This window comes from Peromyscus californicus, unplaced genomic scaffold (assembly GCF_007827085.1).
Source record: "Peromyscus californicus insignis strain IS unplaced genomic scaffold, ASM782708v3 Scaffold_16__1_contigs__length_79575227, whole genome shotgun sequence".
Classification (NCBI taxonomy): Eukaryota; Metazoa; Chordata; class Mammalia; order Rodentia; family Cricetidae; genus Peromyscus; species Peromyscus californicus.
This window is the reverse complement of record NW_026294458.1, coordinates 15,061,875-15,072,715: the sequence shown is the minus strand read 5'-3', so window position 1 is coordinate 15,072,715 and position 10,841 is coordinate 15,061,875.

Genomic DNA, 10,841 nt, shown 5'->3' with positions numbered 1-10,841 from the left:
CTGTGCATTTTATGGGAAGAAGAAAGACAGCCTACAGTAGTAGTACATGCTGGCAATCCCAGGACTTGACATTGAGGCAGGAGGATCATGACCTCCAGGCCAGCCTAGGCAACATAGGAAGATTTTGTCTCAATAAAGCCAAACGGGGGGAGAAGGGTGAATGAAAGAGGGGGGAGTGCATCTAAAATATTCACAGGGCCCAATTCTGATTACAAGATTATGACGTATTTTAATGTTCCTCTTTGTGTTTTTGACACTCTAAAATTTTTCCAAAGCTTAGCTGGGCAATGAAGTATACGTCTGTAGTCCCAGCTATTCAGGAAACTGAGGCAGGAGGATCACTTGAACCTGGGAGCTTGAGGACAGTCTGGGCAACACCACAAAACCTTAGCTTAAAACAACAACAAAAAAAATTCTAAAACGTGTTGACCTTTTGTGATAAGAAATATAAAAGCAGGCCAGGCGGTAATGGAGCATGCACTGGGAAGGCAGAGGCAGGAGGATCGCTATGAGTTTGAGGCCAGCCTGGAAACACCGTCTCAAAAAACTAAAAGATAAAAGGGGACAGGGGAGGAGACTTTAAAAAAAGTATTGCTTAGTTTTGTTTTCATTTTTAAGGTAATAAAAAGAGTAGGCTAACCTCTGGAATACAGTCCCTGGAACGGGGCTTTTTTGGGGGGGTTTCTCTTAACAGGTATCAGAACTCGTTCGTCTCTCATCCCTGACTAATCACAAGCGGCCTCTGTGCTCTGCTCCCCACCCCCTCCAGCCTGCAACACCCCCAGCCTCCGCAGTGAATTACCCTGGTCACCTCTCCTGTGGCTCCTTGGCTGGCAGAGAGCAGACCACACTGTTTCCTTCTCTTCCTCACACTCTATCCGTCTTCCTCTTGTCCCCCACAGCCAAGCCAGTCTTCAGCTTGGCCTCATCTTGGTCTGGATGGTCCTAAGTGCCAACCTCTGGATCCCCCCAGGTGTCCGCCCTCGCTTCCCCAAGCCTCTCTCCTGTGTGTCTCGCAGGGCTGATTTCTCTGCCCGACCCGGCACAACGGGACTGTTGGGGTGCAGTGAAGAGTTATGCTTTTCTTTCACCCCTCTGTGTTTGCATACATAATCCACACCAAGCATAGGGCTTGTTCACTACCTGTGTGTTAGTTCTCTCTTGGGGGAGTGTAAGACAAGGCCTCACATAGCCTAGGCAGGCCCTCAACTTCCTATGTAGCTGAGTCTGGCCTTGAACTCCTGATCCCCCGATTCCACCCCTTCTGAGTGCTGGGATTACAGGCCTATATGGCTACCACCGACCCTTGCTAGTTCTCTTTGAACCAGTGTTTACCTCCGAAGGCCAGCCTGGAAGCCGCTATTAAACTTGGTAGGCGATAGTAGAGCAAAGGCAGAGGAATGGGTCAGTGGCAAGCTCTCCCGAGGTGAGAGAGACACCCCCAAGGGACTCAAAAGAGGCCCCTGGAAAGCGGGATCTAGAAGGCTGGCTGCTCCAGCAGGAGCATTCATGGTGCTGGAGGCTATGTGTGATGCCCTCCTCACATCACGTCACGTGCACAGCTTTCCTTTGACTCAGATTCTTACCTGTCAGCAGACTGGGTGTCAGCGTGGCCTTGGAGACCCGTACTGGTCGGTGGGAGGGAGTTCAGTTCTTCTGACGTATTCTAGAGCTACATGGCCTGCAGGTCTTTGTCCGTCTTTCCATTTCTTTCTGGACCTTCTTTCCGCCACACCCCTGCCTCATTCCCAGATAGTCTGCTATCTGCCCTACCTTAGGCTCGGGTCAGCCAGTCAAAGGTCAGTCAGCAAGTTGGAAGACGTCCTTAGTCTCTGCAGAGCTCCCCTCAGAGAGGAGGGCTGAACTGCTGGGCCGGGGACTGGCGGCTGGGTGACTGACATTTTTCTCTAGACCCAGCATCCCAACCAGGTCACTGCCAGCAGTGAAGACTTTAGGTAACTCATCTCACATCTCTGGGTCCCTTTCTGGTTCCGTGAGACATAACACCTGCCCGAAGGGGCTGGTGTGAGCAGTGCGAGGGAAGCAGTCTCCCAAACACAGTCACTCAAGTTTCTGCTGCGGTTCTTACACCAGGACATCATGTACACCACCACCCCCCTTGGTGCTTGCTGACAAATCAGCTTGAAATTATCTCACTTTATAGAAAAAAAACATTTACTTTGTTGAAGAGCATAGTCCAAGCCAGAGCGGGGGTGGGGGTGGGGTGGGGCGGTGGTGGTGGTGGTGGTGGTGGTGGTGGTGGTGGTGGTGGTGGTGGCTCACACCTTTAATCCCAGCACTCGGGAGGCAGAGGCAGGCGGATCTCTGTGAGTTCGAGGCCAGCCTGGTCTACAGAGTGCATTCCAAGACAGTCAGGGAAACCTACATAGAGGAACCCTGTCGTGTGCGTGTGTGCGTGTGCATGTGCGTGTGCGTGTGTGTGCGCGCGCACACGTGTGTTGCAGGGGGAGTATAGTGTTAGTTTTTCGGCTGCGCTGTTCCTACGCTGCACGGAAATGTCACAAAACACGACAGAATCCGCTAGTAAGAGTTTTATTAAAGATAAAGGGACAGAGAGTGAACAGGCCTGCGGGGAACACGTGTGTGGAGAAGAAGGAGGAAGAAGGAACCGGGAACATGGTGCCGGATTTTAAAGGCTGGGCGTGGACAGATCAACGTCACTACTACACGCAAGCGCGTAGATCACATGGCCACGTTGCGCGCCTACGTAGCCAGTACAATGTCATGGATCTTGGTCATGCAAGATACCCTGACCCGGAAATGGCTATCCTGACCTGGAACTGGCTAGGCGGAAGTGTCCGTCGGGCATATGCGAACACGCCCGACCGTGGGGGCGTGTTGTAAACCTTTCATCCCTGACTCTTCCTTTTTTAAAAAAGAAAAAAATTGTGGTTGCCTGGGTATGGGGGCGACGTTTCTCTCAAAGACTGCTTCCAGCTGAATAGTGGGCGTTGGCTGGCTCTTGGGGGGGGGAGTAAGAGGGTATCTTGTGAAGTCCTGGGATGATGGTGGGCAGGTCCTGGAATGACGTTCTGCCGTCCCCTCATTCTGCGGCTGTCCATCCGTGCTGTGGCTGGGAACCTTGTGTTTGACAAGATACTGTTGACATAGAAAAAGCTTAGAGAGAAAGAATCATTATTTTATTTTGGAGTTGGCATTTGTCTGAGGTAGATCTGGCCTGCCCATATAGAGACATGTGATATTTACCTGAAGTAGATCTGGCCTTAGTACTCTGCTTAATTTTTATCTGAGACAAGCCTTATTAGAGGTAGTTTGTTTAAGGCACCTGTTTCCCTTATTAGGTTAGCATTTGGGAAACGCAGGTGATCAGTTGCTGAGTATTGAACAATGATAGATTACTGTATTACATTATTCCTTACCACCTGGATATTTTTGATGGTCCTTTTTGCCTCCTAGGGGCGCAATGTGGCCGTGTGATCTACGCACTTGCATGTAGTAGTGACGTTGATCTGTCCACGCCCAGCCTTTAAAATCCGGCGCCATGTTCCCGGTTCCTTCTTCTTCTTCCTTCTTCTCCACACACGTGTTTCCTGCAGGCCTATTCACTCTCTGTCCCTTTATCTTTAATAAAACTCTTATTAGCGGATTCTGTCATGTTTCGTGACATTTCCGTGCAGCATAAGAACAGCGCAGCCGAAAAACTAACATTTGGTGCCGTGACTCGGAAATGGCTATCCTGACCTGGAACTGGCTAGGCGGAAGTGTCCGTCGGGCATATGCGAACACGCCCGACCGTGGGGGCTTGTTGTAAACCTTTCATATAGTCCATACGCAATCTGATGAATGTAGGCAACTTCTCCTGCCACTTTTATTTTTTTAAATAATTTATTTATTTTTATTTTATGTACATTGGTGTTTTACCTGCATGTATGTCTGTGTGAGGGTGTCAGAAGGCCTGGAACTGGAGTTACAGACAGCTGTGAGCTGCCATGTGGGTGCTGGGAATTGAACCCGGGTCCTCTGGAAGAGCAGCCAGTGCTCTCAACAGCTGAGCCATCTCTCCAGCCCCTCCTGCCACTTTTAAACAATTCATCAACAACAAACTTTTGTTCTGGTCTTGGTAGATGATTCAGTGGGTAAAGCGCTTGCTACATGGGCATGAGGACCTAAGTTTAGATCCCCAGAAGCTGGGCACAGAGGCATGTGTCCATAACCCCAGCAGTGGGGGAGGGCAGAGATAGAGAGGTTCCAGGTGGCCAGCCCGTCTAGCCCCAACAGCAAGCTCTGGGATCAGTGAGAGACTGTCTCAAAATTAAGTAAATGCATCAAGTGGAAAATAAGGAAATGCATCAAGTAAAAGCAGTAGAAAAAAAATCACCTCTGGCATTTACATGCACTTGTCCATTCTCTCTCTCTCTCTCTCTCTCTCTCTCTCTCTCTCTCTCTCTCTCTCTCAAAAAGTCTCCGAATGTTTCACCTCAAGGAGGTCAAGTCAAGCTTTTTTGAACTATCAACATTCATGTTTAACATCCACTCAAATAAACACTCAACAATTAAAATATGAGGCCCCGGGGACCCGCCAGGTTGTCACGCGTGCTTTGGAAGGCCCCCTGGTACCAGATGGGACATGACCTCCTGCCAAAGCTGTAGGCCTTGGGGACACCTCTGTCCTGGGGATGCTGCAAGCCACCCTGGAGACCCAGGATCAGGGCAACCCAGGCCTTAGAGCCTGACAGACAGACGGACAAGGGTCCAATGTGAAGTGAGACTTTAACTCATCCTAGGGGTTAAGATGTCACTTTTTGGTGCCACTTCTGGGTGGCACACATCTCCTGCCAGCCTGTACCTGAGACCTAACGAAAGGAAAGCGAATGTCGGGTGAGAAAGTGAGAGTGGATCTGCTTTCCTGTCCAGGCCCCTAGAGCAGTGTGCCCATGAAGCAGTGTGCACAGGGCAGCAGTGTGCACAGGCCCCTAGAGCAGTGTGCACAGGCAGCAGTGTGCACGGATGGCAGTGTGCAGGGGCAGCAGTGTGCACGGACGGCAGTGTGCATGGACGGCCTGGCTCTGCAGGGAGACTGTCTTGAAAGACCAATGACAACAACAATGATTTGTTTATCTTGCCTGTGCCCGACAAGCTAAAGTCAGATGGGAGAGTGACATAACTGCTTCTGCTTTAGGATTTAAGAAAAAAAAATAAAGGGGGCCGAAGTGAGGAGCAGGCTGAGGGCAAGGGGTGGAATCGGCTGACCGAGGAGGAACACTGTGAGAGGAAACCGAGCAGGTGGCGGGCGGCAGCTCAGCAAGAGGGACAGGGGGACACCAGTGTGGTTTATGTCCTATCCTGTTCACCAAAGAACCGGAGTTACAGCCCCCATGCAGAGGTCCCAGAAGGTTCTGGATCTGCGGGCTTCTCAGGAGGCGGGCATGGGGGCCTGATAGCGCCGAGGCCTGAGAGCAAAGAGGGGGACTCAGCCTTCCCACGGACTCAATCAGAAATGGGTTTAAACTCCTGCGACCACAGACTAAGCTGAGGTGGTGTGGGTGGGGATGGGGATGAGAGACAGCTATGATTGGCAGCTGGCAATCATCCTCAGGCCTAGGGAGAACCCCTCCCGCCCTGAGCCAGTATCCCCCTGTGACACAGGCGATATCGTCCCCGCCCAGGGAGCTGTGGGGATCTGGTATAAGAAGGGACCTGTGACACACGTCGCATCGTGTCCTGCCACTATACACTCCTGTTTGGTCCCCTCCTTTTCCCACGAAGCCTCGGGGCTAGGGTGGCTGTCCAGGCAACCGCTCTGCCCCAAGCCTCTTTGTTCCGGGGCTGCCGCTGATGGCGTAGGTGGCTTTTCATGATTCATACCCAGGCAGAGAAAAGAGGTGGAATTCTAATTTGAGATCAGAGCCCACAGCTGGGGGGAAGGGGTTGTGGGGGCTGCTTCCTCCCGGGTTAGGAGAGAGGCCCAGGCTGGATTGAGGCCTTGGCTGGCTGGGCTTGCCCAGGGGTGGGCAGCACCAGCTGTACCATTAAAACTGCCCCTGAGCACCTGGTCCTGATTATTCTCAAGTAACATCTGAGTTGGAGAGTGCCTGGTTCCATGCATGGATGGGGAAAGCTTTTCTTAGTCACCCAGCAAGGCAGAGGGAGAGCTGGCCTGGACATCTACCATCCTGACATCCCACCCACAGCTAGAATCCCCCTACTTAGGAAACTCCCACTCAGTCGACATATGTGATTAATTTGCCTCCAGTCTTTTAAAAATAATACACATGAAATTATTTTTACTTACAAGATTTGGTTTTTTTTATGTGAATGAGTGTCTGTGTGTATGTCTGTGTACCACAGTGTGCCTGGTGCCTGCAGAGGTCAGAATCAGGCATCTGATCTCTTGGAACTGGAGTTACAGACGGCCGGGAGCCACCATGGGGGTGCTGGGAATTGAACTCAGGTCCTCTGCAAGAGCAGCCAGTGCTCTCAGCCCATGAGCTACCTGTGTCTCTGTGGCCGCTACACCTGCAATTTCAAAACAGCATTTAATGATACCATAAATAAATGATACCATAAATAAACGCTTTCTTTTGAAAAGTTCACCTCACCCCGCTGTTGCCTCCTGCACACACTGTGGATCCTCGATGTTTGACTAGCGACTGTGTGAGTGAGTGACTCTTCTTCCCACCCCCGGTTCAGGCTCCAGGCTCTTTTTTTTTTTTTTTTTAACGGCTCTTCTTGAGCCAAACACCAAGCTTCTCTTGTCGCTGTTCAATGTGTGTGTGGTACGTGTATGTGCCGGAGCACGTGTGGCGGTCACAGGACAACACTGAGGAGTTGGGTCAAGGTCTCTCCTGTTCCTGCCACTTCGCTGCCTGCTCCACGTAGCTGGCCTGACGGCGTCCCTCAGAATCACTCTCACAGCAGGAGTGCTGGAATTGCAGTTTGACTGTTTCCCCCCAACCACCGCCCCGATGTGGGTTCCAGGAGTGGAACTCAGGACTTGCACAGTGAGCACCTTTACCCACCAAACCCCTCCCTTCCCAGCAATAAGGTCTTGAATGGCTTCCCCCCTCCAAAGGCCTCTTCTCCCAGGACTCCCTTTCGCCACCAGGTCCTAACCTGTAGCAAGGGTCAGGGAGGGCAGATGAAGCTGCCGGAGGATTGCTGCTTCCCTCCTGGCCAGGGCCAGCTTGGGGACACACTTCGTGGGCTTTTCTCTTCCCCAGTGGCTGTTCCTGCCCCGCTATTAGACTCTGGGCTAGCCTTGAGCATCGGTTCGCCTTGAGCATCATCTCTGCCAGGTTCATTCCAACGTGGACGATGAAGACACAAAGCCCTGAGCACTGGAGAGGCCTCCAGGCTGAAGGCCAGGGAGTCAATGAAGATGCTGGGGGCCAGGCCCGCCCTTGATGGGACCTCAGGGCCGATGGTGGGTGGTGAGGAAAGAGTCAGGAGAAGCCACAGTGTGCCTGACCCCAGAGGTCAGGGGAAGGGCTTTTCAGGAAAAGGGTGTGGTCAACGGTGCCATTACAGCTGGGGATCAAAGAGAAGTGACCTCAAACCAAACCAAACAAAGCCTGGGCCGGGGAGGCAGCTCCGTGGCTGTGTGTGCTTAGCACGTGTGTGGCCAAGAGTTTGATCTCCAGCACAGCAAAGGGAAACAGAAACAGGCTCAAGGAGAGAAAGCAAACTCCGTTAAGGTCTCAGGCCGCTTCCGTGCAGCGGCTGTAGGGGTGGGGCTGGAAGGGTGTGCGGCTTCCAACCAAACTCCAGGGGAAGGTCCCTGAGACCCCACTGAGCAGAAACAGGGTGGGATGGAAATCAAACGAACTGCTCCTTTCAAGCCACCTGAATGTTTTAGGAATGTCTGGATTTGGGCTTCTCTTTTCCTGCAGCAGGATATTTAAAGAAAACAGACCTGAAAGGCTCCGGTCCAGAGCAAAGAGCCCCTGTGTGCCTCCTTCTGGACTCTGCTTTGGAAAAGGCCACTTTCCTCTGGACTGTGCCCAAGGCAGCCAGAACCTCATGTCTGAGCCAGGCCAACAGCCCAAGTCCCTGCGGACAATCAGAGTGGACTGGGCACAGACCTCACAGCCTTACAACGGCTTTCACCCCAGGGCCCCAGAGCAGGGGCTTGGGGGCTTCAGAATGTGCTGCCAGCTGCCAGCCAAGAGGCCCGCCCCTGTCCCCCAAGACCAAGCCTAGCTCCTTCCCTTAGAAACAGATAACTTGGAGAGGGCGCTGAAGGTCACCACAGAAAGGTGATCTGGGCTCAATGCCTAGGAGTTAATGAGGTGCCCTACCCTCAGCCTCGGCTGTTTCCAAGTCATCTAAATCCAGAGTGTGTGAAAGGGCAGAGGGCCAACGAGAGCAGACAGAAACGGAAGGGAAGAGAACCCGGGCTGGTGACCCAGATCTATAATCCCAGCTATTTGAGAGGCTGAGACAGGAGGATTGCAAATTCAGGCCCAGTCTGGGCTAAAGAGCAAGTTCAAGGATAGTACCTGTCTATAATGCCAATAAAAATGGGAAAAGGGGGTAGTACTTTTGTCTAGCATGTGTGAAACTGTGAACTCAATCTCCAGGGGTTGGGTAGGGGAATCCTACGCAGAGTTCCTAGACTAAGTAGACTGAAGTGGTCCCCCCACTCCCCCCTGGGCAACCACCCCACCTTAGTTCTTGTCCAAGGACAGTCCACACTATGTGGAGACATCCCACAGTGCGTTCAAGACCAGACGTGGGCTCCCCTCTCTTGTGGACAGACAAGGGTGACTTTGAGAGGCTGGCAGCTATCTAGGACACACTGAGGGAGCAACAGGGCCTGGCCCCACCCTACATCCCCAAAGACCCACTCACTCTTGCTGTCTCCACAGCACCTCTTGCCCGGACCAGGATGAGGCCATGTGGAGGGTATCTCTCCATTTTGGCTCATGGCTCTCGAAGAGAGATCTAGAAATGAGTGGGCTGGGGAAATTCCCAGCTCAGTTCTCCACGGGACCTCAGTACCTTTCCTGACTGACTTCTTGCTCTCCTTCGCTTGCTAGGGGACGGAGGGGGAGGGGCTTGAGCATGACTCAAGTTCAGTAAAGGATCCCAATAGGCCAGCCACTGCAGTTCCGAGCCCAGGCCAGAGTTCTGTTCACGGAGTCGGAATCCTAGGTGTGACGGGCACGGTGGCATAGGCTTGTGATCTCATCTGCTTGGGAAGCTGTAGCAGGAGGACCACAGGTTCAAGGCCTGGCTGGGCTTCAGACCGAGTTCAAGACCAGCCTGAGTAACTTAATGAGACCTTGTCTCAAAATTTAAAACTGTACCTCTGTGACAGGGCACTTGCCTTGAATACATGAAAAATCTGGGTTTGAGCTCCAGCTCTTAAAATTTTTCAAAGGAATGCCAAGTCAAGGCAGGAGGAGTCTGGGGACTGTCCAGGGTCACACCCACAAAGGTACTAGGAGTGCCTTCCTTGAGGGCTAAATGAGCCAATGCAAGCGGAGCATTTAACCCAGGGCCTGGCACACAGGAAAGCATTCAAAGTGACTGTAGTTACTGTCGTCATCCTTAGGATCCTGCTCGCTGATGCCAAGCAGCGAGGTCTCTAGGCCCTTCCTGTTTACAGGACAGGACCTGGCCCAGCTTTCTTACCACAGGGTGTGGAAAGGGGCCCACAGCAGACCTGGAGGCAGCTGAGGCTGGCCTTTCATGAGCTCTGTGACTCCAGGGGAAGCCCTCCTTGGTGCCCACATCCTTGGTTTCCTTCTCCCTGAGAAATGAGGTGGCCTGATACCCCATAGGGTCCCCCCAGTTTGGAGTCTCTGATTTCCACAGCAAAACAAAAACTGCCTCAATCAGAAGGCAGTTGGGAGCGGGTGCCTGGCTGGGCTGTAGGAGCCCCGGGGCAGCCGCAGACAAAGGCACCCTGTGCAAACACTGCCTCCAGCCCTCACGCTCTGGACCCAGATCCCACAGCTTCCAAGAATCACAATTAGACATCTTTACTTGAGAGTCCTCCACTGACTTCGTGTTCCTGGAAGTTGTCATCCAGGAAAAGTCAGGCGGGGGGCGGTGGGGGAGAGTGGGGGGGGGGGAGAGTGAAAGGGATGGTGAGCTGGAGGGCAGCATGAAAGAATACAGAGGCAGGAAAGAGGACAGAGGGAAGGGGAAGGACAGGGGACTGGAGAGGAGAGTGACAGGTGACAGGAGGAGAGGCTGGAGGTGACCCGGGACACTGAGAAACAGGAGCCAGGAACAACTGCAGCTTTTGACTTCCTTCAGCCTGGGGTACCGTGAACACAAGCAGCTAAACACAGGTCACAAGCCGTTTGCTTAAACGGAGTGCGCAGCCGTGACCTGGAGGCCATGCTACTGCTACTGCAGGGGAATCCCAGCTTTTGCCTCCACCCCTACCCCTCCACCCCCAGTCTACACTCCAGTCCCTTTGGCCTGGAGACAGCTTTCCGTAAAACAAACTTCTCCATAAAGCAGCTCTCTTCCCCCAAGGGATCACTGCTCAGCCACCAAGGATCCCATTATCTAAACCGGGAAGCAATGGACTCTGCTGTCATGGTAACTGGTATTTTGAAGTCCCAAGCAGGCCCTACAAAGCCCCACCTCCTGCAGCCCTTGGGTCACACTCTAGTAATGACAGGATCACCATTGACTGAGCAGCCCCTGGCTCTGCCTGGTCTGTGCCTGTGCCTTGTGACCACTGGTCTCTTTTCACAGAGAAGCCCAGTCTGTCTTCACAATGGAGAACGTGTCATGGGAAAGGTCACAGAGGGTTTTTTGGCTCTCCCACTTAGCATGACCAGGGGAAGCTACTGGTTTGTTGAATGTTGAGTTCCTCATCTCTAAAACTAGGATAGCCT